At 45.2% G+C, this 16,019-nt stretch overlaps 1 protein-coding gene and 1 long non-coding RNA gene across 10 annotated transcripts in view; one reads left to right on the plus strand and one right to left on the minus strand.

Moving 5' to 3' along the window:
* LPIN1 (lipin 1) overlaps positions 1–16,019 on the minus strand; it is a 169,126-nt gene that overhangs the window by 119,401 nt on the left and 33,706 nt on the right. The window lies entirely within an intron of this gene.
* LOC309612176 lies at positions 1,876–9,297 on the plus strand. Its single transcript, XR_014235030.1, has 2 exons — positions 1,876–7,191; positions 7,773–9,297. It is a non-coding gene; the product is annotated as an uncharacterized lncRNA (long non-coding RNA).

Raw genomic sequence — 16,019 nt, forward strand, 5'->3', positions numbered from 1 at the left:
GGATTAAAGCACACGTTCCTTTGTGCTTAGGAGAGCTAAAGTCAATTTTCCCTTGACCCAAAGCAGGACATTAACATCACACGTGAGCAAGATGACGTGCACCTACGAGGAGCGTCAAAGATGACGGAGTGTCCACATCGCCTCCTCCGGCATCCATGGGAACGCTGCCTCAGTAAACCTCTGGCCTCTCTCTCCACCCCTCGTCCCTTCCGTTTTGTGGAAGGAAGTACAGAGCTGTAACTCAACTGCTCCTTGCTGGTGTGACGGTCAGTTCAAACCAAGACAAAATTCCATCTTCCCTGGTGCAACAAGGGAAAGAGGTTGCCTGCCCCTCCCCGCTTTTCTTAGCACGTTTACTCTTGGACACTTACTATACATTCTTTCTCTGCCCCTTTGAGAGTAAATCTTAAAAAGTAAATCTTTCTAAAAGCTAAATAAGCCTCTGGGCACCTGTGCAACTCAGAAATATTCCTAGTACCTGGCAGACACCTCTCGGAAAGGTAGACAGAAAGATGGCGCCCCTGTCTCCCAGCGTCCCTGGGAGGGCAGGCGCCTAACTTTGGCAGGTGTCCTGCCTCGCTCCACGGTGCAAAACTAGCTCTTGTCACAAAGGAACTAGAAGTTTCATTTTTCCTTTGGATAAAGGCAATAAGCTAACACAGATGGCCACCCCGTTACCAGGTGAACCGTGTGTGACAAGTGGTGCTGTCAGGTCCTCTTACTGAGGACTGGTTGTCATTTAACCCGAGAACACATGTCACCCTGGCTGCATGAACGTGTGAAATCCCTTAATGTCTTTGCAGTCTCTTATTGGATGGCCTGGTTTAATGCTTATTCGATAATTAAACGCTTTTCTTTGTCGTCTCCCTTTGTGGAGGTTTTCTGGGCTGGGTGGAGATTTTGTTTTCTACGTTGTGTCCCAGCACCGGCCTGCCTGTCCTCAGGACATAGCCTTCCTGCCCGTTGGTTCCCCGAGCCAGTACAGGGAAGCGTGCGGTGTGGGGCGGCCAAGGTTAACTCACGAGAGAAGCTCTACAATCTGCTTCCGGTCACAGGTCAAGTGATTACCGTTGGCCATCCCTCATTCCGCAAGTTCTCTCTCAAAGCATGCTAGGAGTCCAAAGGATCCACAGAGAGAAAGCACACATTCACGAATTCAATGTGGAAAAAATTAAATCTTCATTTCACTAACTTCTAACTCACATTTAGTAGTGTTCCCTTCAATTATGAAGGTAGGGCAACAACACACAATGGTATCAACAGTTCCTACAACCAACGCCACCAACTACAGATCACAGATATTTTCACACCGCAACAAAGTTGTTGACGATATTGAGAAATATCCTAGACACTCATTACTACTTAAAAATTTTGGTTGTTATTCGATCTGCTGCTCAGGGACAGGGGAACCAAGGCAGCCAGACCTCGGGGAACCAAGGACAGGAGGCAGCCACTGGGACTTAGTCAGAACAACAGAGAATGTCTCCCTCTGCCACCTCACACCTCCGAGCTATAACAGGAACAACAGCAGGGAGAGGAAGAATAACAGGCAAAGGGACCCTCTGTGAGGCCCAGTGCAAAGGGAAGGTCTAAAGCTGAGAGTCAGGCAAGTATTTCTTGGGCAAACCACACCCTGAAACACAAGGTGTTCCCAGAGGAATTTGAAGAGTTCAGTGCACTGTGGGTAACCATAGCAACAAGGAACCTCAAACCTAGCCCACCTTCTACCCAGGTTAACTCCCACCCCCATGCTAAGGGCCTGCCAGGAGGAAAAGTGGGTCCATTTCTAGAGATTAAAAGCAATTTGTCTAAGTTTCTACAGTTCTACCAAGATGTCCAGCTTTCAAGAAAAAATGAGGAGGCAAATGAAAAGGCAAGGTAACACACTTCCAAGAGACAGTAACAATAAGAGATGAGATGTGACACAGATGTTGGGATTATCTGACACGCATTTTTTTAAATCTGACGTATAGGGTAAAGTCTCTAATGCATAAGGTACACAATATACAAGATCAGATGAGTTCACTGGAGAGATGGAAACTATAAGAATCTAAGGAAAATGCTAGAAATGGAAAATACAGTAATGAAGATGAAGACTGTCTTCAGTGGGCTCATCAATAGACTCAACATAGTGAGGAAAGAATCAGGGAAGCTGAAGTAAGGTGACCAGGAACAGCCAAACTGAAACACAAAGAGAAAAAAGAGTAAGGGAGGAGAAAAGAAAGAAATGGGCATCTGAAGTGCTGGGTCAATGTCAAACAGTCTCGCATTCATGTAGCAAATCCCAGAAGAAGAGAGTGAGATAGCTGGGCAGAATAAATCTTTAAAGAAATTATGGCCTAGAATTTTCCAAAATTAGTGAGAGACACCAAACCACAGATCCAAGAATCTCAAAGATCACCAAGCAACCAAGCAGGGTAAATATTCACACACACACACACACACACACACATGAACATAGGCATATCATATTGAACCACTGAAAATTAAAGGAAAGAGAAAGTCTCAAAGGCAGCCTGAGAAAAGAAATTACTCAGAGGAACAAGATAAGAATTACAGCATATTTCTCATCAGAAACCATGCAAGAGAGCCAGTGGAGAATCCTGGCAGACATGGCCTTAACCAGGGGATGCAGGTTAACATCTTAGGTGATGCACGGCGACACCACGGGCCCCTGATGGAATGCACTGAGGAGGCGTGTCCCCTCTGTAACCTTCTTCCCAACAGTAGAACAACTTTATCTGATCCTGAAAAAACACCAGACAAACCCACATCGAGGGGACTTCCAACAAAGTAACTGATGAGTACCCTTCAAAAGTGTCAAGATAGTGAAAGACATGGTGAGACCAAGGAACTGTCACAGACCGGAGGGGATTAAGGAGGCAGGGCAACTCAATGCCATTGAGGATCCTGGACTCAATCCTGGAACAGAAAAAGTAATTGGCAGAAAAACTGGTGACATTTGAATAAATTCTGCAGCTTAGCTTGAGAAAAAATAGATGACTGGTTCGATATTGCCACATATGCTTATTTCCAAATGATTGGCAAAGACCCAAAGGCCCAAGGAGTTAGGGAGAAGGAGTGTTGGGAGAGTTCTGGGTGAAAAAAGATGCTACAGGCTTTGCTTAATTTACTTAAGCAGATGGGGTCTGATCCAGACCTTGAAGGGTCATTGCGTGACAACCAGTGCAAATGAATAGAGAAGGGATTTTGCAGGGGTGGGAGGAAGGGGTGCAGGTAAATGTGGAAAGACAAGTTTATCGAAGTTTTGGCAGTGGGCAAGTCAGAAACGTGTTTGGGATTTGCTGTGCAGGTTATCAAAGAGCAAATATCCTCATGGGTTTGTTGAGCAGTTAATATGGGCAAGCAGGCTGAGACCAACACATCATGGCCTCAAATGGCAGCCTAGTATTATAAGCTGGTGTTTTAAACCACATCACTTTATGTTAAGCCCGTGCTTTAGAGGGGGGCTGTCAAGTACTTGTCATCCCTATTATATTAGATAGTACAACTCTTCAGGAAGCTTAGATCTGAATTCACTGTGAATAAAAATAGTAATAGATATTTTATATTTATGGTGAGAATTTCAACCAGCTCTTGATCCCTTTTTAATAAAAATTCTCTGAATCATGTTAACCACTAAAAAATATATAATACTTGGTTCTTCTTGGTTTATGAAATATCTATGTTAATGTGAAAGTAAGTAATTTAGAATTACAATTAAAGTGAACATTTGCCTACTGCAAAAAAAATGGCACCGCAAATGGTGCTTTAAACTGAAGGCCCTGGAGGACCATTAAAAGCTTATAAGCAGGGAGGGAAATGTTATGAAACCTCCATTTTATGGAAATGAATCTGGCCGGGGTGGGGGGGTGGCTGGCCATGCAGGATGGTGGGAAGACTGGGCGGCAGAAGACAGTAGAGGCAGGCGGCTTCTGCGATGGTCTAGGTATCCAGTTCTGGGGTCAAGCAATGATCAGGCATCGACTGTCATGGAGAACGGGTGAAGGGACAACACATTTCCAAACTCCTCGGGTTTTCTCACAGCCCCAGCGGTAACAACGCTAATCCCCACACTGGCTCCGGGTGGGATAAGTCCTGCCCTAAGCTTTGAAATGAGAGCCCTTAGAACTTCCCGGGAAGTGAAATCCTTCTTGGATGTAGAAAAACGGAGTTTTCATTTGTTTCTGCCATCATCCGTTAAAGAAGGGCAAGAGACCAGGGAGAGAAAGTGATCCGGGAGCTGTGCTCGCCTGTTTCCCAGCTGGGACCCTAGTGTGGGTACCTGTCCACACAAGCTGGCTGTTTGGAGAGGTCTGTGGCTAACACCCTATCCCAGCTCAGAAACATAACAAAACAAAGAAAAGAACCACTCTCTTAAATCCCAATGAAACTGCACTTCCTATAAATATTTGTGTGCAGATGATCATTCACGACTGGCTGCTCTGGGCCCATACGAAGGGGAGGAGGAGGGAGCCAGGAGGGGGTGGAGGGAAAAGGCAGAGGTCACCTGCTTCACAGGGGTGCTGTGGGCTCTGCTTGGGTCCTAGTCTGGGAATCGAAGTTCCTGTCCCTATTGCTTCGTCCTTCTAATGAGAATTAGACTCTGGAGGTTCCTGTTAGGCACCAACTTGCAGAACTCCCTGAAAATACTCTCAGTATCACATGCCTGCATGTACATCTAAGTGGCATTTCCTTTGCATTTCCCATGTTAATAAGACAAAATATTGGAAAACATTTGTATAAATAATGCACCATGGTTTACCATTCTTCAAAGAACTCCACAAGAAGGCAATCAATGACACTGAACAGATGAGGAGACCCGTGTAACAGCCCAGAGCAAACCAGTTCACAGAAGGTAGAATTGAGACCCCAAGAGTCTTGTGATAGGGCTCTAGTGTCCCCAGATTTCAGCCACTGATTCCATTCTTCTGTGGGTTCAGTGGCTGAGGAGCCAGCACGGGGGACATTTGGATGTGTCGTGTGGGGATTGATACCCCATTGTGTCCACCCCCCCAACCCAGCCATTTACCTTCGCTGCCAGCAGAAAGCTGCACCTTCCCCACTTGGAGGGCATGTTGGCAGGACCCCATTCAACTTCCATTCATTTCATATGGAGGTCACTGCTCATGGGAACACTGGCCTCCTGGTTGGTTTTCCTCTTTCTCCTAGTTTTCTGGTTCCCATCAGCCCGGGCCACTGCTTACTGGCTGTTATTAGGACAGGCACGGCTGGCTCCCCGTCCCGGTCTTACCCTTCTCTCTCTTTCCTCCTGATCTCGCCCCTCAACCTGCCTCTTCCACTCCCATTTTCTCTCCTTCTCCACTGTCCTTTCACCCGTGCCCTCTGCAAAGACTCCGGGAAAAGCTCATTGTTGGGTGGCAGGATTGTGATGACCCCACTGGGGTTATGATGTCAGCATTTGGTGGTGCTCGGGGGAGGAGAGAGAGGGTTCAGTAAGGCTGCTGCATGGAGCTGGTTGGAGGCCAGCACTGGATCCAGAACAGAACCTAGTCAAGGGCTGATCGAAAGCTTGGAGCACAATGTGACCAAAGTCTTCCATGAAATCAGATTTTGCCTTGCTGAATTCTGAGTTACAAAAAGTTAACTAGAAGGGACTTTTCATTCACTCTAACAAAGTGAGAAAACATTGAGGGAGGAATTAGCATATCCATTTTTTATAGAGCACAAAAATTTGGTGTTATCTACTAAGTATACTAGTAGGATATTTATATAATAGACCTCTTTGCAGACAAAGCATCAATTCCAAGAAATTTAAGCTGTATAGGAACCCTTTGAAATGCCTAAGTCATGGACAAAAATGATGAGTAATTACAGGATACAATTGTTTAAGTATTATCCATCAACTAAAAATAGTTTTAAATGGTGATAAACTGGAAAGTTATTATACAGTTAGACTGGAATCCTTTAAAATATGACAGTACTGCTACACAGCATTAGAAGTCTTTGCTCAGGTGTGACACTGTGAACTCAAACTTTTAGCTGAATCTCGAGGACCACCTTGCACCCAGTCTTTCTATAGATGCTTAGGCTTACAGTGGGATTGTTTTCTCACAAGCAATCTCTTTAAGCATGACCAGAATGCCTACCACCAGATGTTAGACATGAGAGTAGAAGGTAAAACTTGGAAATATTGGTTCACAAACCATGGGCCTTCTCATTCTTTGGGAGAATCCAGAGTTAGAGCCAGAGTTGGTCTTCCAGATGTACACAACCCGCTTACCCCTTCCCATGTCTTCTTCGGATGGTGCTTTTGAATCTTAATGGAAAAGTCGTGTTTGTAAGACCAATTCTTAACAAGGAAGAGAATTGTTCCTTTCGTCTCTAGCTCATGGTAGCTTGGATAGATTTGTGGTTAAGGTAGAGTCCTGAAAAGGATGTTCTAATGTTAAAAGGCTGAGCAGTAAGTTCCAGTAACTGCATGGGATTTGTACATTGCTCTGTTGATTTGTCACCATGCAACCCAGCACATTTCAGGAAGTCATGTGCAAATCTAGCACATTCTGTCCTGTGTAAGAGAATGGCATTGGAAGCAGCAGTATCTAAACTATCTACAAATCATTTCAACCAAATATGAGGCTCTTCTTGTAGTTTCTCCAGATCATGTCAACCCAGCCTTACCAAAGTTTGGAGGCTACAAAACATTAACTGGCTTCTTAAATTGTGATTCTCATCTTTAAAATGTACAGTTTTCTACTGAGATGTGAAGCCAGCATATGCATGGCCACGAGATTCCAGCCTCTGTGCCCCTCTGCCAGCCTCAGGAGAAGAAGATCCCAAAGCTTCACACTTCCCCAAACCTGTGGTACTGGGCTGCGCAGATAGATGACTGTTAGCCTGAAACAAAGGAAGTCATTTTTCCTGGTTTTCTCTGCAGATCACGCCACACTCACAAAACCACATTCGGTGCCACCTTCATACTTGAGCTCCGTAAGGGTGGCACACACCTCTCTGAAAGGAACGACCCACAACCTGAAAGGCAAGTCCAAACCACTCTCTAATAACAAAAGCTGTTTAACCTGCAAAAGAAAACCCACTGGGGGGAAACGGGAGATGGAAAAATGGTGGCCTAATGCGAGGATAGGATCACATCTGCCTGCAGATTCCAAAGGATGTGAAGGATGAACGTAGGCGGATTTGTGATCATGATGAAAAGACCGAAGGAGACAGGTAAGGCGTGTACAGAGACCATCTGGGCTGCGTCTGGAGCCTGGGAGCTCCCAGCTGGATCCCCACTTGGAACAGGGCTGTGGAGGGTTCTGAACGGGAGGCAGATCCAGAGTGAACTGCTGGATCTTTTGCATAACCAGTTTGAGAATTCTGGGCTTAGCCTTGCTGTGTCCCACCCGAGCGGCCCGCAGAGGAACGGTGGTCTGTGTAGAGGTGGGCAGTTAGGGCTCAAAACGCTGCCACCTGATTCTTCGGCTCCTGGATTGAATTAGCTGCTCTCCACCTCCACCCCGTCCCCCAAAGAGGACCTGGTTCCAGGGAAGTTCTATGTTGGGTGAAACAGAGGTGAACAAGGCTTCTGCCCCAAGAAGAGAAAAGGGCCAGGGACACTCTGTCTAAAGGCATGCTGAGAGCAAGCTGGTTCCAAAAGCTAATTCTGCACCTGGTCCAGCAGTCAGGCTGCATCTGTAAGGTAACACATGTCCCTAGAGGGAAAGTGGCCTTCCTAGAGCTCCACACTAAAGTTGATCTGGGGGGCTTCCCTGATGGCGTAGCGGTTAAGAATCTGCCTGCCAATGCAGGTGACACGGGTTTGATCTCTGGTCCAGGAAGATCCCACATGCTGCGGAACAACTAAGCCCGTGCGCCACAACTACTGAGCCCACTCACCGCAACTACTGAAGCCCGCGAGCCTAGAGCCCGTGCTCCACAACAAGAGAAGCCCCCACTCACCGCAACTAGAGAGAGCCCGCGCACAGCAAAGAAGACCCAACACAGCAAAAAAAATTTTTTTTAAAGCTTTAAAAAAATAAATCTGACTTGGGTCTTGGCCACACTCTGTGATTTTTTTCCTCCCCGAACAGTGAGGACATTGGCCCAGTACAAAAATCCCACAGATCTTTCTGGAATCTGAGGTTTCCTGGGCAGGGTGTGGTTCTGGGGAACTGGAGACCTGGGTTCTGGTCTGTGTTCTGCCACTTATAAGACCCTGCAGATGTCACCTCAGTCTCCGCATCAGAAAGAGAGGAAGTGGGAATAGAGGACCATCAGCTCTGACCTGTCATCTACACATCTGTGCTGTGACTTCATAGGTACAGACAGTCTTGCGTCGTCACCCCTGCCCAACCCCCCAAACACACACGCAGTGTGATAGCTGTCAGTCCTGGGCCCATGACACCCCAGGGCATCTCCGTTCATTTCAGAGGATATTGAGGTAGTTTCAGAAGAAGAAATTAATGTGATTTCACTTGAATTTTAAACTATAACACCCGCACCCAATATTCTCCTCTCCTGTCTCCCTCCCCGGGGGATGTGTAAGTGAAGGTTTGGACATCACTAACCTAATTAGAGGAAATTCTGAGCAGAGTGGGGCATACTCAAGACAAAGAATCAGTTGAGGGTTTCTTGAATTTCCAGTGGGAGGCAGGGACTGGGGGCTGGGCAGACAAGGATTTATCCCGGTCCCAACACAGCTCAGTTTCAGTTCTCTTCTATCGCTCTGTGCTCTGCAGCGTCGAACCCACCACGGTACGATCTGCTCCACTGATGTTCAGCTCAGCTGCAGTGTCCTCAGGAGACTCAGAGACAGACGGATCAGCTAGAGAGCTTCTGAATGGGAAACGTTTCTCTGACAGACACACGTGCCCGCTTCTCCAGCATCAAACGTCTGACTGCGCGTCTGCTGTCCCAGCTGCTCTGGCTCCACTCTTTCTCCACACAGTCTAAGCTCCAGCTGCACTGGATCGTTTTCCTGTCTTTGCGCTTGTCCTGTTCCCTCCGACCGCCAGGCCTCTGTACCTGCTGTTCCCCCTGCATGGAATCCTCTCCCCTCTTCACCTGGTTAACCACTGCTCATTCTTCAACCTTAGCTCAAGCATCACTAACGTCCCCATCTATGTCAATTCTCCCTGTTAGACGCTCACGCTGCTCTGCGTATCTTTCATTCAAAGTGCTGAGCATAGTTTAAATGTTCCATCTGTGTGTGCAATTATTGTAAAATCTCTCCCCAGCAGACAGACTCTGCAGGAAGGAAAAGACCATTTCTGTCTAAATATCTAGCACCGTTTCTGGCACTTAGTAGGTGTTCAATAAATATTTTGAAATGTCTGTGTAATTATTATATAGGGGTCATAATGCCTGGTTGCAAATATATATATTCATCCTAGTAAAAATAAACTAACTAGGGATGCACTGGTGTTAAAGGTACCAGTGCCCTTATCATGAATGAGGCAGGAGGGAAGTCACAAAGAATGCACCCATTTATGCAACTAGCCATTTCTCTTTTTTACAATAAAATATTTTATTAAATTCAATAAATCTAAAATATTACCATTACAACAGGTGATCAATATAAAAATTACTAGTGAAGTATTTTACATTCTTTTCTTTTATACTAAGTCTTTGAAATCCAGTATGTATTTTTTACTTGTAACACACTTAGGTCTGGACCAGCCACATTTCAGCTGCTCAGTAGACACACGTGACTAGTGGATACCGTATGGGAAAGCTCAGGTGTGACATGTCCTGAACCAGCCATTTCTGAGTGCTTACTCTGTGCTAGGTACAGTGGGGGGTTAACGATTAAGAGATGCCTCTGTCCTCAAAGAGCTCAAGATGAGTCGATACACAGTGTGTCCAGCAAGAGAAAACAAACACAAACAATTCAGAGCAGGATGCCCACTGGGGTGGGAGAAGGATTTGGTGAGAGGGAGGATTGGGAATACACACTAAAATGAGACATTCATAGAACGTTTCTATCTATCGCAAGTGAGAAAGGAGCCCTGGGACATCTCTCTAAAACCTAAGCACTCACTGAACAGGAAATGATCGTTCTCTGTAAGATTCTAATTAAATACATTATCGTTGGATCTGACTGTGCTAGTGCCTGGCGCTAGCCCACCCGGGACGTGTACGGCAGAGGGGGGCTATCGTGATTCAGGCTAAGAAACGCAATCGGCTGTAAGAGATATGCGGTGCATTTCTGGATAGGAACACAGTGAATGTCATCGGACACGCGCAGAATAGCTCCATTAACAATGCTGAACAAGGAGGAAAATCCTGGGGCAGGGTAGCAGGTGAAGCAGAACAAACACGGGTGTGTTTATTTTCCCTTTACTTCCAGACACTGCATCTCATTAAATTTCAAGGAAACTTCAGAACTTAAAAACTTATAACAGTGAAGAGAGAGAACAGGAGGGCCACCTTCTGTGGAAAAGACATCTAATCAAATTTGGAAGGTGAAAGCAAAGGGAAAGGTTGAGTAAAGAAATAATGCAGAGCACAAGGGCTTAATCTCCAAAATATACAAACAGCTCATACAACTCAATGACAAAAAAACAAACAACCCAATCGAAAAATGGGCAGAAGACTTTAATAGACATTTCTGCAAAGACGAAATACAGATGGCCAGTAGGCACATGAAAAGATGCTCAACATCACTAATTATTAGAAAAATGCAAATCAAAACTACAGTGAGGTACCACCTCACACCAGTCAGAATGGCCATCATTAAAAAGTCTACAAATAACAAATGCTGGAGAGGGTGTGGAGAAAAGGGAACCCTAGGGCTTCCCTGGTGGTGCAGTGGTTAAGAATCCACCTGCCAATGCAGGGGACACGGGTTTGAGCCCTGGTCCGGGAAGATCCCACATGCCACAGAGCAACTAAGCCCATGCACCACAACTACTGAGCCTGTGCTCTAGAGCCCATGAGCCACAACTACTGAAGCCCATGTGCCACAACTACTGAAGCCTGTGTGCCTAGAGCACATGCTCTGCAACAAGAGAAGCCGCTGCAATGAGAAGACTGCTCACCGCAATGAAGAGTAGCCCCCGCTCACCGCAGCTAGAGAAAGACAGCGCAGCTATGAAGACCCAGACCAGCCAAAAATAAGTAATAAATAAAAATAAATAAACTTATTTAAAAAAAAAAAGAAAAGAAAAGGGAACCCTTCTACACTGTTGGTGGGAATGTAAGTTGGTGCAGCCCCTATGGAAAACAGTCTGGAGGTTCCTTAGAAAGCTAAAAATAGAATTACCATATGATCCAGCAATCCCACTCCTGGGCATAATCCAGACAAAATTATAATTCAAAAAGATACATGCACCGCTATGTTCATAGCAGCACTATTCACAACAGCCAAGTCATGGAAACAACCTAAATGTCCATCGACAGATGAATGGATAGAGAAGATGTGGTACATATATACAATGGAATACTACTCAGCCATAAAAAAGAACGAAATAATGCCATTTGCAGCAACATGGATGCAACTAGAGATTATCATACTAAGTGAAGTAAGTCAGAAAGAGAAAGACAAATACCATATATCACTTAGATGTGGAATCTGAAATATGGTACAAATGAACCTATCTACAAAACAGAAACAGACTCACAGACACAGAGAACAGACTTGTGGTTGCCAAGAGGTGGGGGGGTGGGGGAGGGATGGATTGGGAGTTTGGGATTAGCAGATGCAAACTAGTATATATAGGATGGATAGACAACAAGGTCCTACTGTAGAGCACAGGGAACTATATTCAGTATCCTGGGATAAATCATATTGGAAAAGATATTAAAAAAAGAATGTCTGTATGTATAGAACCGAGTCACTTTGCTGTACAGCAGAGGTTGGCACAGTATTGTAAATCAACTATACTTCAATAAAAAGTAAATAAAATTTTAGAGAAACAAATAACACGGAGCAAGTTACAACCTGGAATACCTGCAAGGGGGCTGCAGCCAAGGGAGGGACTACCTGCCCAGGAGACCCTCAAACAGGTGCCGGAACCAGAATCACACTGTTCCCCGGGTAACCACCGGCTCCCTGACTGGTTAGGGTGAACCCCAGCCATGGGAGTTTCCAGGCAACCTTCCTACCCCATGCATACAGTCACCTGCCAATCACCAGCCATTTGAGGAAACTCTGCCACATGCAAGAGAAAGAATGACAGACAGGGGAAACCTGACTCCAGAAGAAATAAAAATAATGAAGGGAACAGAAGAGAAATTAATAGGAAGAAATTCCCAAATTCAAATCTCAGAGAGATCTGGGAAGTTATTTCATTCAGAAAACAACAAACAGGAGAATGCTGTGAAAGAGAAAAAGACTGGAGAACAAAAAAGAACCTGTTAAAGGAAAAATTTGATTGCCAAAAATAATCATAACAAAAATAGAAGATTAAGTGAATGAAACATACCAATTGTAGACCAAAAAGCTGGGCTATACGAGATAAGAGAGACAGAGGGGAACCTGATGGGCCTCCAGTCACCACTCTTTTATTTGTTTTCCATTTTCCTTTAGTCTGTTGACATATTTCATCTGCTGATACTCATTAGCTTACAAGTATGTTGTCCACTAGGACAGTACAGACTTGTGCTCCAGGGTCTAAGCAGAATGCGTGAGACATGATCCACTGCTGGGCACATCACTGTGAAGCTTCAGGACACAAAGGATTAATTGAAGACCCTAACAACTTACAGGTAGAAAATAATAATAGTAGGTCACCCAGGAAGGAACAAAAGTCAGACTGGCATACAGGTAACATTGGTTATTAGAAGTCAATGAAACAATGCATTCAAATTCTGTGAAAAATTAATATCAACCTCAAATGCTAATTCCAACCAAACTATCAAATGTGAAGTCAAATTAAAAAGGAGATTCAGACAGGCAAGGACTCGAAAACTTATCTTCTATCTCCCTTTTCTGGGAGGTTACATGAAAACAAAACTCCAGTTTGCTTATTTTTAAAGAGTGAACTAAGAAGAAAACAGGGATCAGGGTAAAGGTGGATGTAGTGAGAGCCTCCCAAGATGACAGCTCTGGCAGAGGACTGAGAGCAAGCAGGAAGAGCGATTTCCTGCAGAGAGAGGTTATAGGAAAAAAAGGACTCCTGCACAGAGAGCTGAGAGTTTGGAAAAATTAGGGAACGTGATAAAAGTACTAAGTGCAAGGAATAAATGAAAAGAATTAGAAACTACTGAATGAGAGAAACTTCTTATAGAGGCAGCATGTTGCAGTGCTTAGGAATAAAGTCTCTGGAGCTAGAAGATGTGGGTCTGAATCTTAACCCTGCCAATTATCAGCTGTGTGACCTTGAGCAAGTGGCTCAACCTCTCTGTGCTCATTTTCTCATCTCTCAACTGGAGATAATGATAAGACCAACTTATAGAACTACTGTAAGGAAGTAAATGAGTTAATTTTGTAATACTCTTAGAAAAGAACCTGTCACTTGGTAAGCACCATATAAGGTTTGTTAAACAAATAAGAAAACCAAAGTGCTATATGAAAATCATGGTCATCCAAATAAGATAAATAGATCCCAATTAAAACAAGTTAATGGGCTTAAAAATAAAGACTGTGATAGTTTCCAAGTGATAGACTAAAGTAAAAGCTTAAGGACATCATGTGTGTGTGTTGTGGGAACGGAGGGCACGGGAGAAAGGACAGGCAGGGAATGGGAAGCACAAATTTTTCCTGCTAACAAGGAAAAAGAAAGGCAAACATAACTTCCAGAAAAAACACACTTCTCCCCAAGAAAAACTCTCTATATAAGAAAGGCAGAGTCTGAATAAAGAACAAACTAAAACAGGATAAGATTATACATAAATGGCAGAGTATAAAAAAGGAGGATGCATTAGCATATGATGCTCTGTGAGAATCAGCTAGATTCTCCTCTATCAGTAACTCCATAGGATAAGGTGCAAAGAAGATATGTAAGTAGTTGGCTTTCGTCGTGAGTCAGCATTTCCTAGTAGATTTTCTAGAAAATAGGCACATGAAGCACTTGGGTAAAATTTTTCAAAAATTAATTTAAATCTAACCAAAAGTCACTTCCTCCCTGTACAAAATGTGCTTTCCATCCAAGAAGACATTTTAAATCCTGTCCTTTTTCAAACTGAAAGATAAGAAAGAAAAGGAGTAAGCAAAATATGGTTCCAAGTAACTGTGCCAGGATAATCTAGAATTCTGAGAATTGCTGCTTTTGCTAGAAATGGTGCAATCAAAGCACAGGTTGGCCAAGAGGGAGGCTTCATGTGACTAATTGTACCACGTTCTCTCGCCTGAGTTACACGGGTTACGCAGTTTGGGTGAACATTTCATTGCTCAACTCTCCCTCCAGAACTCGGGGCCTTTTGCCTTGAATGAACCTCTACGTGTGCAGGGATGGGTATGCTGGTGTGTATCTGGGGGGTTTCTGCATCCCACGGCCAAACCAAGATTCTTCAAACTGAGAGCTGGACCTCCAGGAAAGCATTCCTCGGGTCCATGAAGAATTCATCACTGGCTTCTCTGTACTAACCAGCCCACATGGGACTCCATCACGGCACATTTCACGGAGCCTTGTGGCTGCGTCATTTCGTATGCCTCTGTCTCCTCTACTGGTTGGTGAGCCCTTCAAGCAAAAGACCAACCACGACGCACCCATTAGTGTACCCTCGTGCCTAGAACATTTATTTGCACAGTAAGTAGGAGACAGAGACAGGCACAGGGACAGAGAAAGAGACAGACAGGCAAAGACAGAGATTTTGAGCCCTACTCTCTTGCCCTGTTGTACCTTCCCTTCACTTGGGTTTTCTCATCACTAAGCATTTTTGGAATTTATGAACCTATCTTCTAAGGATAACAACATAAAAATTACCAAAAGCTGTGACAGTAGAGGTTCTGATTGGAAACCCACCTCCCCTGGCCACACACACTCCCTGGGTGATTTTGTCCCCCTTGGAGACTTCAGCGATACTGTTGACCCACAGATCAGTATCTCCAGTCCTGACCTTGCCTCTCAGCTCCAGACCAAACATCCAGCTACCTTCTGGAAACCTCCATTTGGACTGTCCACCACACACTTCAGCTCAACCAGGCTGACGATGACCTCCTAAATGGCCTCCCTGTCTCCAGCCCCATCCCATGACTACCCTGGAACAGGGCTGCAGATGTGACACGGCACTGCCTGCTTACGGCCCCTCAATGCCAACACCCCCCATTACCATTACTTGTAGGATAAAGTCCAAGGTCTTTAGAAAAGCAAGTGAGGCTCCCCATCATGGACACCCTGAAATAAGTCTTCAGGCTTTATCACTTCCTCCCTGGATTATTCCAAAAGCCTTTCCTCGAGCTTTTCCAAGTCTCTTCTCCACAGGAAAGGATCTCAGGTTTAAAATCTAGGGGGTAGAGCAAGTTGTATGAAGTTGCTGAACTTAGGCAAGGTGAGGGCGAGATGAACATATTGTGAGAAAAGAACCAGGATGGGGCTTCCCTGGTGGCGCAGTGGTTGAGAGTCTGCCTGCCAATGCAGGGGACACGGGTTCGAGCCCTGGTCTGGGAAGATCCCACATGCCGCGGAGCGACTGGGCCCGTGAGCCACAATTACTGAGCCTGCGCGTCTGGAGCCTGTGCTCCGCAACAGGAGAGGCCACGACAGTGAGAGGCCCGCGCACCGCGATGAAGAGTGGACCCCGCTCGCCACAACTAGAGAAAGCCCTCGCACAGAAATGAAGACCCAACACAGCCAAAAATAAATAAATAAATAAATAAATAAATTTATTAAAAAAAAAAAAAAAGAACCAGGATGTAGGTGGACCACTGCCAGGGATGCTTCAGCAAAATAGCCCCCCAAACTTCAGAGGCTCAGCGAGCCAGATTCACAAGCAGAACCTGGAAGCTGGCATGGGCATGGGGGCGGCGTGGTGCTGGCCCTCGTGCTGCTGAACATGGGGTCTAGGGAGACCCTAAAAGAGCAGAGAGCAAAGCACTAAGTACAGTCACAGAGACAACCTGAAGGGCCCGGCTGAGGCTTGGGGACCGGGCACAGGGCAGTGACAAAAGGGAC

The sequence above is a fragment of the Balaenoptera borealis genome (assembly GCF_965194805.1).
Source record: "Balaenoptera borealis genome assembly, chromosome: 15".
NCBI classification, from domain to species: domain Eukaryota; kingdom Metazoa; phylum Chordata; class Mammalia; order Artiodactyla; family Balaenopteridae; genus Balaenoptera; species Balaenoptera borealis.